Below are 14,921 nucleotides of genomic sequence, written 5' to 3'. Positions count from 1 at the left end.
GTTGGCGTGATGACTTTTTAAATTCAAACTGATATGAATTTCAAAGGCAATTCATCTAGAAGACCATAGTCAACATTATATTTTGTGTACAGTTATTTTTAGTTTTTTTATTGTAGTAAAATATACACAACATAAAATTTACCATTTCAACCGTTTTAAAAATTGTTCAGTTCAACAGCATTAAATACATTCCCACTGTTGTGTAACCATCACCACCATCCATCTCCAGAATGTTTTCATCTTCCCAAACTGAAACTTTGCACCCTTTAAACACCAGCTCCTAATCTCCCCTCCTCCAGCCCCTGGTAACCACTTTCTGTCTCTATAAATTTGACCTCCCTAGCTACCTCATGTAAGCGGACTCATACAATATTTGTCTTTTTGTGTCTGGTTTATTTCATTCAGCACATTGTCTTCAAGGTTTATCCATGCTGTAGTGTATGTCAGAATTTCCTGCCATTTTACAGGGCAGTAATATTTCATTCTGTGCACATACAACATTTTGTTTATCCATCCATCCACTAGTGGTCGCTTGGGTTGTTTCCATCACTTGGCTATTGTGAATAATGCTGACATAAGCATGAGTGCACAAACATCTGTTCAAGTCCTTGCTTTCAATTCTCTTGGGTATACACCCAGGAGTGGAATAGCTGGATTGGATAAAATTATTTTTAAAGCCTCACTAGTCAAAGCTATAATAAGAAAAGGTGGTTCGGGGCATCCTTACCAGCAGAGTCAGTGGACTTGAGACACACTCCACAGCGTCTCTAGCAGGGACTCTATTTTTAAAGCATCCCAACAGTTTCACAGTCACTGACTCATGGACAAAGAATCCTCTCCAGTTACCTCAGTCAGTTCAGTATATTTTTAATTCTGAACGAGCCAAGTTCTCCCAGTGTGTGTGATTCAGTGGGTGCAAATTAGGCATTTAAGAAGATATAGTCATACTTTTGGAAAAACAGTAAGGTCTCTTAACGGTGCCACTATATCTACCAAAATGGCCTAAAAAATGAACCCAACTCTCAAAAGTTCCACTGTGCAGTGTTTAGGTTGTGCTAAAAGGCAAATGTGAGTTTTCTGCAACTCCCATGTACAATTCAGCACTTTTAGAGAGAAAAAGAGGCTGAAGGGCTCTGAAAAGTTTGTGCTGGGGCTGTGAGAAATATTTCTAGGCTGGGAGCTGCCCTGAGAATCTGCTCAGTTTGCATTGTGGATGTGGTCCAGGCACATAAAGATGGCGAGTGTGGTCCCTGACAGCTTGCAAATGCGGCCCCTCCGCTGCAGAAAAACGCTGGCCCCAACCAACCCGCGTCCTGCTTGAACCCTGTGGACACATGGGGGGGATGTCACGGTTGGCCCCCGGTTTTGCTTTGAAGGAAATGTGTTGCTCTTTTCAGCTCTCACGGTTGTTCCTCATCTGCACTCGCAAGGTGTGAAACATTAAGGGAGCGCCTTAATCATTTTGTCCCGTTTGAAGCAATAGACAGCTGGTGACGCTGATTCAAAACAGAAGACGAGCGACCCCACTGTCATCTCCGAGGTTGGTTTATTTGGATTATTCTCTGAAACTGAACTGACCATGAGCTCAGACAACAGAGGTGAAGGCGTGCAGGGAAGGCGGGTCTTCTTTCCCGCCTGGAGCGTCGTGACTCTGGGGACACGTGCGCTCCTCGGACTCGGCAGACCCTGCACGGGGCCCAGGGGTGCTCGGTGCGCCCCCCCTGCGCCCACTCTGGCTGCGTGGCCCTTCCACCCAGGAGGGTGACGACATGAGTGCCTTCCTCGGGAAGGGTATTTACTCCCGCCCTCTGGCCGGAGCACTGACGTTTCGGAGGAAGAGTGAAAGAATCCCTTAGGAGCTTTGGACAACCCTCGCTTCCTTTTTCTTTTTTTAAAACAGCTTTATTGGGGTTTGACTGATATCCAAAGAACTGCACGCTTTTAGCATGCGCGACTTGCGGAGTCTGGTCATGCAAACAGCGGTCACCACATTCCAGGCAGGAGACGCACCAACGCCTCCCAGAGCAGATGCACACGCAGGGCCGCCTCGCTTTGTAGCAGAGCAGAAACCAGCACACCGTGGTCCAGCAGCTGGGCTCCAGCAAAGATGTTGAAGCAGAAAACCGAAAGCGCCTCCCGGAGTCCGCCTGTCGCGTGTGTGTGTGTGTGTGTGTGCGCGCGCGCGCGCGCGTGTGTGTGTGAGATGGCAGCGGAGGGGCCCCTGACGTGAGAGCCCCCCGAGCGCGTCTGAAGCGCGCGGCCCATCTCAGCACCTGTCCTGCGGCGGAACTCCGGCCCCGGCCCCCGGCGGCGCCTGCCCTGCGCTCCGCTTCTGCGACCCCGCCCGCTTTAGGAGCCTCACAGAAGCGGGATCAGGCCGCGTTCGGCCTTCGGAACCGGCCCACTTCGCCGAGCGTCGCGTCCGCCGGGAGAAAGCCCTCCGTGCACTGTCGCCCGGTCAGCGGCAGCCCGGCCTCCGCACGGACGACCTCCGCGCCCTCGTCTCGGCCCGCTCGCTCCTCCTCCACATATACCCGCCGGGGCTCCGCTCAAACAAGTCACCAGCGCCGACTCGGAAGTGCCAAAACGGGCGTAGCTTCCTTCAGGTTTCACCGTCTCCCCCTACGGCGGCCGAGCGTGACCTTGCCGGCTGGGGGGCGCGGGTCTCCCGGGTGAAGCAGCCCTCGGGCTGGGCGGCGGCCATCTTTCCGCAGCGCACGCTTACGGGAGGCCGTCGCGCTGCGCGCCTTAAGCGATGCGATTGTTGCCCGTCCCACGTCAGTAGAGCGGAAAGAAGACTTAAAGGAACGAGTAGCGTAAAACGGCTCCTCGGCGCGAACGCCGCACCCTTCAGGCTGTCCCCGCCCCTGTCCCGGGCGCCAGGGCCCCTGCAGGCAGCGCGCCGCCCGCCCGGCCCGGCGTCCGGCCCCCGCGAGGCGGCTGCCCCGGGCGGAGCGGCGGGCGGCGGGGGGCGCAGCCGGGAGGGGCCCCGCGCGATGCCCGGCCCCGCGCGCGCCCCGCCCCGCCAGCCTCCGGGCCCGGGCCAGCGCTGCCTTCCCCGCTCCCCGGGGCCGCGGCGGGGGACTCGGGGCCGCCCGGGCTCCGGCCGCCGAGCCGCACCTGCTGCTGTGCGGGCTCCAGGCCCCGCCCGGCCCTCTACCGGCTTCTCATGTCCCGCAGGCTCCCAGGTAGGCCCAGCATCTGGGGCGCCTCTTCCCGCCTCTGCCAGGCGCTCGGTCCTCCCGGAACAGAGGCGCTTACTCTCCCCCGTGCGGCTGGCACTTCCGGACACACGTTCGCCTTCGTCCTCCCTGAAGCCAACCCTCCGAGCTTGTGATGTAGGAAGTCTGCTGGGAAAGGTCTGAGAAAAACACCCTTCTCCTGCTTGAAAGTTTAATTTCTTAAGACTACTATGCATCTACCGACTTTATATTAAAAGTCCAGTTTGGAACTCGAAGCTGAGCGAGGGTTTCTTTTGTTCTGGGTAGCGTTCTGTCTCCCCTTCCCCGTGAAAAAACTGTCTTCAGCTTCTTGGCTCAATGGAGGGGAAGCTGCAGGGTTTTCAAAACAACCAACTAACCAACCAAACAAACCAACCAACACAAAAACCAGTTCTGGAACGCCTAAGGAGGAAAGAGACATTGCATGGCATTTCTAAATCTTGTCCACTGTAATCGGCCAAACTAAACCGTTTCCCTTCCCCCAAATGTGCCGGCCGGCCCTGCTTCCGCATCTTGCCTGCGTTGCCCCCTTCCCTTCAGATACAGCCAAGAATTCAGTTTTGACTTCACACTTCCTTTGCTGTTGTCTGGCTTTTCACATTGGTTGGTGAGAAATTTTTCCTTTGATTCCAGATATATTAAAAGCAAGTTAGCAATGAAGCGATGAAAACTACTTCTTACTGATTCTGGAGCTGAACTTACACGCCACACAGTTTCAAAATGAATGAAATACAAAACATTATGTACGGTAGAGAAACTCTGTATAACCCGACGCCAGCTCCTAGTGGCTGAAAGTCCTCTGGTTTGTGAGGGTGATTTTACCCACTAAGGTTTAGACAAGACTGGTCTGAACCTCTAGAGAGTGAAAAACTCAACACTCTGAGTATTTCCAGGAATTCTTGAGCAGGACATATTCTTCCAAGTTACCTCACGATTCTGGTCATTGCTTGCTTCCTCTCAGTGTTCAGTTCTTCCCAGCCTCACCTCTGGCAACTGCTCCCCTTTCCTTCCTCCCTTCCTGCCCTTGTGATCGCAGACATGTAACACAACTCCTTTTCTCTGATTTCTGAAAAATGCTACTCATCCAAGACAAGTATGAGTCGGAGCCATTTGCGGAAGATTCTGGGGTTAGGACAGCACTGAAGAAAGCCTCACTCTGTGACAGCAGCCTCAGCGCTGTCTCCTAGCCATTCTCCCCATCAAGAACCTCCCACTCCTGGGCACCTATCCGGAGAAAACTCTAATTTGAAAAAATACATGCACCCCAGTGTGCATAGCAGCACTATTTACAATAGCCAAGACACGGAAACAAACCCAAGTGCACATCAACAGATGAACAGTCTAAGAAAATTTTATATATATATAAAATATCTCACGTATATATTCCATTATATATATAATGGAATATTACTCAAGCATAAAAAAGAATGAAATCTTGTCATTTGCAGCAACGTGGATGGACCTAGAGATTATCATACTAAGTGAAATGTCAGCAGAGAAAGACAAATATTATATGATTTTGCTTACATGTTGAATTAAAAAATAATCCAAATGAATCTATACAAAACAGAAATAAACTCACAAAGAAAACAAAGGGAAAGGGGGGAGGGATAGATAAGGAGTATGGGGTTAACAGATACAAACTACTGCACATAAAATAAATAAGCAACAAGGATTTACTGTATAGCCCAAGGAACTATATTCAACCTCTTGTAATAACCTATAATGGAAAATAATCTGAAAAAAATACATATATACACACACATAACTCAATTACTTTGCTGTACACCTGAAACTAACACAATATTGTAAATCAACTATATTTCAATTAAAAAAATAAAAAACCTGTCACTGACATCACCTGCCTTGTTGGGCTCTTTCTCCCTCACCACCTATGTCTCTTCCCAGAGTCTCGCCTATTCCCAGCACCAACTCCTGGCCCTGGTGATGCTATCTTCAGAGATACAAATGTTTCTGTATCAATTAGCTCTCATTGCTTCACACTCCCCCCCCACCCCGCCCCGTTGCAAACAACTATGCATTTAGCTCGTGAGTCTGCTGGGCAGCAATTTGGACTGGACTCAGCTGGGCACCTCATACGTCTGCTGGCAGTGGCAGACTGGCTTTGTTTTTAGAGGCTGGGCTCTCGTGTGTCTAGGGCCTCAGCGGGACAGATGGGCTGACCTGAATCTGCCTGATGCAGTCTCTCGCCCTCCAGTAGGCCAGCCTGGGCTTGTTCACAAGGAGGTTGGGCTGGGTTCCGTGGGAACAAGCAGAAGCACCCAAGGCTTCTTGAACCTTAGGAACACCTGGTCCACCGTCTCTTCATTCTATCGGTCAGAGCAAGTCAAAGGTCTCCGCTCGATGGCGTGAGCTACAAGTCACACTGCAGCAGGTGTGCCTATAGCAGGCTACTTACTAGTTTCTTCCTTCTCTGATCGAGAGCGATTTAATTCTCTGTGCCTCGCTCTGAACCCGTCCACGACAAATCCTCAGGGCTATCTCTCCACAATCAACAGTCCTTAAATTGTTTTTACAAAAATTACATTTTCCCCCTCAGAGGAATTTTGTGGCCACCTCTTAAACTTCTGGGTTGTTTCTTCCCAAGAACACATAGGAATAGTGCCAGTGTGTGTGTGTGTGTGTGTGTCGACGGGCGGGGGGTTGTTAAAAATAAGTCATTGTTTTGGCTCCTGGGATTATGATGATAATTTAATTTTTAATTTTTAAGACATGTTATTATAGTGTCTTTAAGGTAAGCCAACAGTATAAATACATATTTACAGCTGCTTTACTTTGTTTTATTCAACACAGAAGTACATGAGGACGTGCACCCTAATACTCCAGTGTGGTGATCAGACAGGTTTCTAACTATCCTGATACTTGCTGTAGAAAATAGGTCACACACAAACTGTGAAACAGATTTAAAGTCCACTGGAGATAATTGTTACAAAATGCATCAGAAGGCAAACATCCTTTCTAATTCAATTTTCAATAATGGCAGAGTTCATACAGAACTAAAAGAGAATTGAAACTTCTGTGAAAGTAATAATAAAAAAAAAGGCATAAAATTCCTTTCCTAAGGAAAAGGAAAGAAGCTGATGAGGAAAAAATAATCAGTTCTGGGAAAGCAAATTTCAGCAAGTTTAGGGCACTGGCAAAAAAAGACTTGGGAAGAAAGGAGTCCAAAGATCTGGATGGCCTTTAAACAAACAATTTTGGCAGGTGAACAAACTATATGGGACACGAAGGACAGGGAACAGCCTGCCAAATTGGCAAAACGGAGCTATGCAAAGTTCTGAAAGGCAAATTAGGGAACTAAGAAAGGATGTCCAGCCAGATCACCAAGGATGAACAAATGTGTAGGGACCACATCAAAAGTGAGAAAGATAATACAGTGTAGGGTAGACATAAAAGACATCAGAAAGTAGTTAATCGGCTGCACTAATAAAAACCAAGTTATTATTGACTATGTTATCATTTGGTTGAATAACCACCCCTGGAGTTCACATTTTTCCGTGCAAGCCTGTTGCCTGGCACCACAGGAGGCCTTTTGGAAGAAGAAGGATTACCGTGGCTGTGTGATCATCGAAGGTGAGGACGCTCCTATTTCAATAACCCTGGATGACACCAAGCCAGATGGACCGCTGCCCGCCATCATGGCCTTCATCCTTGCCTGAAAAGCTGACCGCGTCGCTGCGGTCCATAAAGAAATACGGAAAACCTGTGAGTCCTACGCCAAAGGGCTAGGATGGATCCCCAGAAGCGTTACACCCGGTGCACTACGAAGAGAGGAACTGGTGTGAGGCGCAGTGCTCCGGGGGGCCGCCACACTCCTTCTCCCCCCTGGGATCAGGACTCAGGACAGGACAGAAGGGTGATTCGCCAGCCCCTTAGGCAGGACTTGCTTTCCTGGCACGGAGACTGCCACATAGTGAAGCGGAGAACGGGCGGCTAGAGAGGTCTTGACTGCTTTGGGGAAGGTGGCAAAGAAAGACATGTGAGTCCTAGAACCTGAATCAGAGGACGCTGCAGCTGTAGACACCACCCACACCTTCTGGGAGAGGAACCCGCTTTCTGTGACAGGCCTGCTGAAGATCATCGGATTTTCCACATCGATAACTGCCCTGTGGTTTGTGGTGTACAAATTCAGGCTGCTGACCCCGTCCTGAAGTTTCAGTTTCATGCTTTCTGCTTTCTCTTTCCCAGCATCATAACAAGGAAAATATTGACAGATTTAAAGGCTATGTCATCGGATTATCTTTAAGTGCACTGATTTAACCCCTCAGTTTAATCTCAGTGTATCACCTCCTTAATTTCAGTAAGATCAAGCTCCATCTTGTGATTTGTCTGTAGACCAACTTGTGCTGATTAGTAGAAAATAACTTTGTTATCAATTTCTTAATTTCAAGAAGTTAAAGTTGATGTGCTCATAAGAAACAAAAAAATCATTATATAGTATATTAATATATAAGTAATATATGATATCATTATAGAATAGTGGTATCATTGTTATCCCATTTTACCTGTGTTCACTCAGTCCTCAGACTAGACCTAGGGGGTTGGTAATACTTATTATCCCATTTTACAGAGGAGGAAACTGAGGCACAGATACTAAGGTTATTGGTTTCTGAAGGCATTTGAAGTGGCAGAAGTTTTTCCTTGGTAAGTTACTGAGTAAAAGTCACGCGTCATAACTTCAGACTTACTAGTCTCTTTTACTTTCCTTGAACATTCTTCTGCTGTGTTTCAACTGAGTACTAAGTACCCCACCAAATAGGGTACTTAGTACTCAGTTGAAACACAGCAAATGCATGAAGGAGAGACTGTCTCTGTTATTCATCCCTGGCCAAAGCTACCCTTGTGGGCTTTCATTGTCTATGCAGCTTCTATCTTCCGGTATCTTCCTTTGGTGATTTTTAGTTTAAAGATTACATAATCTTACAGTTAAGCTTAAACACCTAGCCTTACAATTACATTTAAATATGTGGCACTTAGTAAATGGTCATTAATATTGATTGAAGGAATGAATAAATAAAGCATGACATTGGTTTTTAAAGGAAAAAATAGGCTTCCTAGAAAAATAGAAACCCTAATTCTTACACCACCACTTGGGCCAATGATAAGACTAAAGGAATACAAAAATGGGAGACAGCCTGAACTAGCTGTGGAAACTAGGAAAAGGGGGCATTTACATGTCAGAAACATAACAGAATTTCTGCTAAATATAATCGGAATAGGAACAGACTAAAGGAAGTCACGGAAGGTCAAGTGTGCAGAGTTTCCAAACAACTTTTATCATCTAGCAGTATATCTTAAAATTTTTTCTAGGTGAATTACCACTTCAATTGCTTATAAACAACCCATTCTTTGTATGTATGATAATTTATTTAATTCTTAGTAACATTTAGACTGCATCAAGTTTTGCTTTTACCAAACTGGCATGGAACATCAAGAATTTTCCTTATTTTTAAAGGCAACTGCTTGCAGAATGAAAAAAAATAGAATTTTCAAAAAATATAAGGAAAAAAGCAAATAAAACCAAGTACATATAACAGAAGATTAAAAAGCAAAAGGAATTGCAAAGAAGTTTAAAACAGCAAAATAAGATGACAGAAGAGCAAATATACTACTAAATGTAAGTGGATGAATGTACCTCTTAAGAGGTTTAAAAAAAAGCCCTCTGTGTTTGTGTCCAGAGCAACTCAACGTTGTTCAGTTTATATAAGGCACTAAAAGAAAAGTTACAGAGGAGAGGGGCAAGATGGCGGAAGAGTAAGACGTAGAGATCACCTTCCTTCCCACAGATACAGTAGAAACACATCTACACGTGGAACTGCTCCTACAGAACACCCACTGAACGCTGGCAGAAGACGTCAGACCTCCCAAAAGGCAAGAAAATCCCCACGTACTAGGATAGGGCAAAAGAAAAAAGAAATAACAGAGACAAAAGAATAGGGACGGGACCTGCGCCAGTGGGAGGGAGCTGTGAAGGAGGAAAGGTTTCCACGCACTAGGAGCCCCTTCGCGGGCAGAGACTGCGGGTGGCGGAGGGGGGAAGCTTCGGAGCCATGGAGGAGAGCGCAGCCACAGGGGTGCGGAGGGCAAAGTGGAGAGATTCCCGCACGGAGGATCGGCGCCGAGCAGCACTCAGCAGCCCGAGAGGCTTGTCTGCTCCCCCGCCAGGGCGGGCGGGGCTGGGAGCTGAGGCTCGGGCTGCGGTCGGATCGCAGGGAGAGGACTGGGGTTGGCGGTGTGAACACAGCCTGAAGGGGTTAGTGCACCACAGCTAGCCGGGAGGGAGTCCGGGAAAAGTCTGCAGCTGCCGAAGAGGCAAGAGACTTTTTCTTACCTCTTTGTTTCCTGGTGCGCGAGGAGAGGGGATTCACAGCGCCGCCTAAACGAGCTCCAGAGGCGGGAGCCGCGGCGATCAGCGCGGACCCCAGAGACGGGCATGAGACGCTAAGGCTGCTGCTGCCGCCACCAAGAAGCCTGTGTGCGAGCCCAGGTCACTCTCCACACCGCCCCTCCCGGGAGCCAGTGCAGCCCGCCACGGCCAGGCTCCCGTGATCCGGGGACAACTTCCCCGGGAGAACGCACGGCGCGCCTCGGGCTGGTGCAACGTCACGACGCCTCTGACGCTGCAGGCTCGCCCCGCCTCCTCCGTACCGCTCCCTCCCCCCGGCCTGAGTGAACCAGAGCCCCCGAAGCAGCTGCTCCTTTAACCCCGTCCTGTCTGGGCGGGGAACAAATGCCCTCAGGCGACCTACAAGCAGAGGCGGGTCCAAATCCAAAGCTGAACCCCGGGAGCTGTGCGAACAAAGAAGAGAAAGGGAAATCTCTCCCAGCAGCCTCAGAAGCAGCGGATTAAAGCCCCACAAACAACTTGATGTGCCTGCATCTGTTGAATACCTGAATAGACAACGAATCATCCCAAATTCAAGAGGTGGACTTTGGGAGCAGGATATATTAATTTTTCCCCTTTTCCTTTTTTTGTGAGTGGATATGTGTATGCTGCTCGGTGAGATTTTGTCTGTATAGCTTTGCTTTCACCATTAGTCCTAGGGTTAGGTCCGTCCTTTTTTTTTTTTTTTTTTTTTTAAAAAAAAATTTTTTTTGGGCTTCCCTGGTGGCGCAGTGGTTGAGAATCTGCCTGCTAATGCAGGGGACACGGGTTCGAGCCCTGGTCTGGGAAGATCCCACATGCCACGGAGTGGCTGGGCCCGTGAGCCACAACTACTGAGCCTGCGCGTCTGGAGCCTGTGCCCCGCAACGGGAGGGGCCGCGATAGTGAAAGGCCCGCGCACCGCGATGAAGAGCGGTCCCCGCACCGCGATGAAGAGTGGCCCCCACTTGCCGCAACTGGAGAAAGCCCTCGCACGAACCGAAGACCCAACACAGCCAAAAATAAATAAATAAATAAATAAAGTAGCTATAAAACGCAGCTTTCTTTAAAAAAAAAAAAAAAAATTTTTTTTCCTAATAAATGTTTTCTTAATTTTTTCCTTATTTTCTATTTTTAGAAATTAAAAAAAATTTTTAATAAGTTTTTTCATATTTTTTATTTAAAAAAAATTTTTTTTCTTAATAAATTTTTTTCTTAATAATTTTTTTCTTATTTTTTATTATAAAAAATTAATAAATCTATCTTTAAAAATTAAAAAAAAAATTTTTCTGAATACATTTACTCTTAATAATTATTTTTCTTATTTTTTATTATAATAGCTTTATTTTATACTCTTTCTTTCTTTCTTTCTATTTTTTTCTCCCTTATACTCTGAGCTGTGTGGATGAAAGGCTCTTGGTGCTCCAGCCAGGCATCAGGGCTGTGCCTCTGAGGTGGGAGAGCCAACTTCAGGACACTGGTCCACAAGAGACCTCCCAGCTCCACGTAATACCAAACGGTGAAAATCTCTCAGAGATCTCCATCTCAACATCAAGACCCAGCTTCACTCAACGACCAGTAAGCTACAGTGCTGGACACCCTATGCCAAACAACTAGCAAGACAGGAACATAGCCCCAACCATTAGCAGAGAGGCTGCCTAAAATCATAATAAGGCCACAGACACCCCAAAACACACCACCAGACGTGGACATGCCCACCAGAAAGACAAGATCCAACCTCATCCAACAGAACACAGGCACTAGTCCCCTCCACCAGGAAGCCTACACAACCCGCTGAACCAACCTTAGCCACTGGGGACAGATACCAAAAACAACGGGAACTACGAACCTGCAGCCTGTGAAAAGGAGACCCCAAACACAGTAAGATAAGCAAAATGAGAAGACAAAAAAACACACAGCAGGTGAAGGAGCAGGGTCAAAACACACCAGACCTAACAAATGAAGAGGAAATAGGCAATCTACCTGAAAAAGAATTCAGAATAATGATAGTAAAGATGATCCAAAATCTTGGAAATAGAATAGACAAAATGCAAGAAACATTTAACAAGGATGTAGAAGAACTAAAGAGGAACCAAGCAATGATGAAAAACACAATAAATGAAATTAAAAATACTCTAGAAGGGATCAATAGCAGAATAACTGAGGCAGAAGAACGGATAAGTGACCTGGAAGATAAAATAGTGGAAATAACTACTGCAGAGCAGAATAAAGAAAAAAGAATGAAAAGAACTGAGGACAGTCTCAGAGACCTCTGGGACAACATTAAACACACCAACATTCGAATTATAGGGGTCCCAGAAGAAGAAGAGAAAAAGAAAGGGACTGAGAAAATATTTGAAGAGATTATAGTTGAAAACTTCCCTATTATGGGAAAGGAAATAGTTAATCAAGTCCTGGAAGCACAGAGAGTCCCATACAGGATAAATCCAAGGAGAAACATGCCAAGACACATATTAATCAAACTATCAAAAATTAAATATAAAGAAAACATATTAAAAGCAGCAAGGGAAAAACAACAAATAACACACAAGGGAATCCCCATAAGGTTAACAGCTGACCTTTCAGCAGAAACTCTGCAAGCCAGAAGGGAGTGGCAGGATATACTTAAAGTGATGAAGGAGAAAAACCTACAACCAAGGTTACTCTACCCAGCAAGGATCTCATTCAGATGTGATGGAGAAATTAAAACCTTTAACGACAAGCAAAAGCTGAGAGAGTTCAGCACCACCAAACCAGCTTTACAACAAATGCTAAAGGAACTTCTCTAGGCAAGAAACGCAAGAGAAGGAAAACACCTACAACAACAAACCCAAAACATTTAAGAAAATGGGAATAGGAACATACATATCAATAATTACCTTAAATGTAAATGGATTAAATGCTCCCACCAAAAGACACAGACTGGCTGAATGGATACAAAAACAAGACCCATATATATGCTGTCTACAAGAGACCCACTTCAGACCTAGAGACACATACAGACTGAAAGTGAGGGGATGGAAAAAGATATTCCATGCAAATGGAAATCAAAAGAAAGCTGGAGTAGCGATTCTCATATCAGACAAAATAGACTTTAAAATAAAGACTATTACAAGAGACAAAGAAGGACACTATATAATGATCAAGGGATCGATCCAAGAGGAAGATATAACAATTGTAAATATTTATGCACCCAACATAGGAGCACCTCAATACATAAGGCAAAAACTAACAGCCATAAAAGGGGAAATCGACAGCAACACAATCATAGTAGGGGAATTTAACACCCCACTTTCACCAATGGACAGATCATCCAAAATGAAAATAAATAAGGAAACACAAGCTTTAAATGATACATTAAACAAGATGGACTTAATTGATATTTATAGGACATTCCACCCAAAAACAACAGAATACACATTTTTCTCAAGTGCTCATGGAACATTCTCCAGGATAGAACATATATTGGGCCACAAATCAAGCCTTGGTAAATTTAAGAAAATTGAAATCGTATCAAGTATCTTTTCCAACCACAACGCTATGAGACTAGATATCAATTACAGGAAAAGATCTGTAAAAAATACATACATATGGAGGCCACACAATACACTACTTAATAACGAAGTGATCACTGAAGAAATTAAAGGGGAAATTAAAAAATACCTAGAAACAAATGACAATGGAGACACGATGACCCAAAACCTATGGGATGCAGCAAAAGCAGTTCTAAGAGGGAAGTTTATAGCAATACAAGCCTACATCAAGAAACAGGAAACATCTCGAATAAACAACCTAACCTTGCACCTAAAGCAATTACAGAAAGAAGAGCAAAAAAACCCCAAAGCTAGCAGAAGGAAAGAAATCATAAAGATCAGATCAGAAATAAATGAAAAAGAAATGAAGCAAACAATAGCAAAAATCAATGAAACTAAAAGCTGGTTCTTCGAGAAGATAAACAAAATTGACAAACCATTAGCCAGACTCATCAAGAGAAAAAGGGAGAAGACTCAAATCAATAGAATTAGAAATGAAAAAGGAGAAGTAACCACTGACACTGGAGAAATACAAACGATCATGAGAGATTACTACAAGCAACTATATGCCAATAAAATGGACAACTTGGAAGAAATGGACAGATTCTTAGAAATGCACAACCTACCAAGACTGAACCAGGAAGAAATAGAAACTATGAACAGACCAATCACAAGCACTGAAATTGAAACTGTGATTAAAAATCTTCCAACAAACAAAAGCCCAGGACCAGATGGCTTCACTGGCGAATTCTATCAAACATTTAGAGAAGAGCTAACACCCATCCTTCTCAAACTCTTCCAAAATATTGCAGAGGGAGGAACACTCCCCAACTCATTCTACGAGGCCACCATCACCCTGATACCAAAACCAGACAAAGATGTCACAAAGAAAGAAAACTACAGGCCAATATCACTGATGAACATAGATGCAAAAATCCTCAACAAAATACTAGCAAACAGAATCCAACAGCACATTAAAAGGATCATACACCATGATCAAGTGGGGTTTATTCCAGGAATGCAAGGATTCTTCAATATACGCAAATCAATCAACGTGATACATCATATTAACAAACTGAAGGAGAAAAACCATATGATCATCTCAATAGATGCAGAGAAGGCTTTCGACAAAATACAACACCCATTTATGATAAAAGCCCTGCAGAAAGTAGGCATAGAGGGAACTTTCCTCAACATAATAAAGGCCATATATGACAAACCCACAGCCAACATTGTCCTCAATGGTGAAAAACTGAAACCATTTCCACTAAGATCAGGAACAAGACAAGGTTGCCCACTCTCACCACTATTATTCAACATAGTTTTGGAAGTGTTAGCCATAGCAATCAGAGAAGAAAAAGAAATAAAAGGAATCCAAATCGGAAAAGAAGAAGTAAAGCTGTCACTGTTTGCAGATGACATGATACTATACATAGAGAATCCTAAAACTGCCACTAGAAAACTACTAGAGCTAACCAATGAATTTGGTAAAGTAGCAGGATACAAAATTAATGCACAGAAATCTCTTGCATTTCTATACACTAATGACGAAAAATCTGAAAATGAAATTAAGAAAACACTCCCGTTTACCATTGCAACAAAAAGAATAAAATATCTAGGAATAAACCTACCTAAGGAGACAAAAGACCTGTATGCAGAAAATTATAGGACACTGATGAAAGAAATTAAAGATGATACAAATAGATGGAGAGATATACCATGTTCTTGGATTGGAAGAGTCAACATTGTGAAAATGACTATACTACCCAAAGCAATCTACAG

This window comes from Balaenoptera musculus, chromosome 2, assembly GCF_009873245.2.
Source record: "Balaenoptera musculus isolate JJ_BM4_2016_0621 chromosome 2, mBalMus1.pri.v3, whole genome shotgun sequence".
NCBI lineage: Eukaryota > Metazoa > Chordata > Mammalia > Artiodactyla > Balaenopteridae > Balaenoptera > Balaenoptera musculus.
This window is presented reverse-complemented; position numbering follows the sequence as displayed.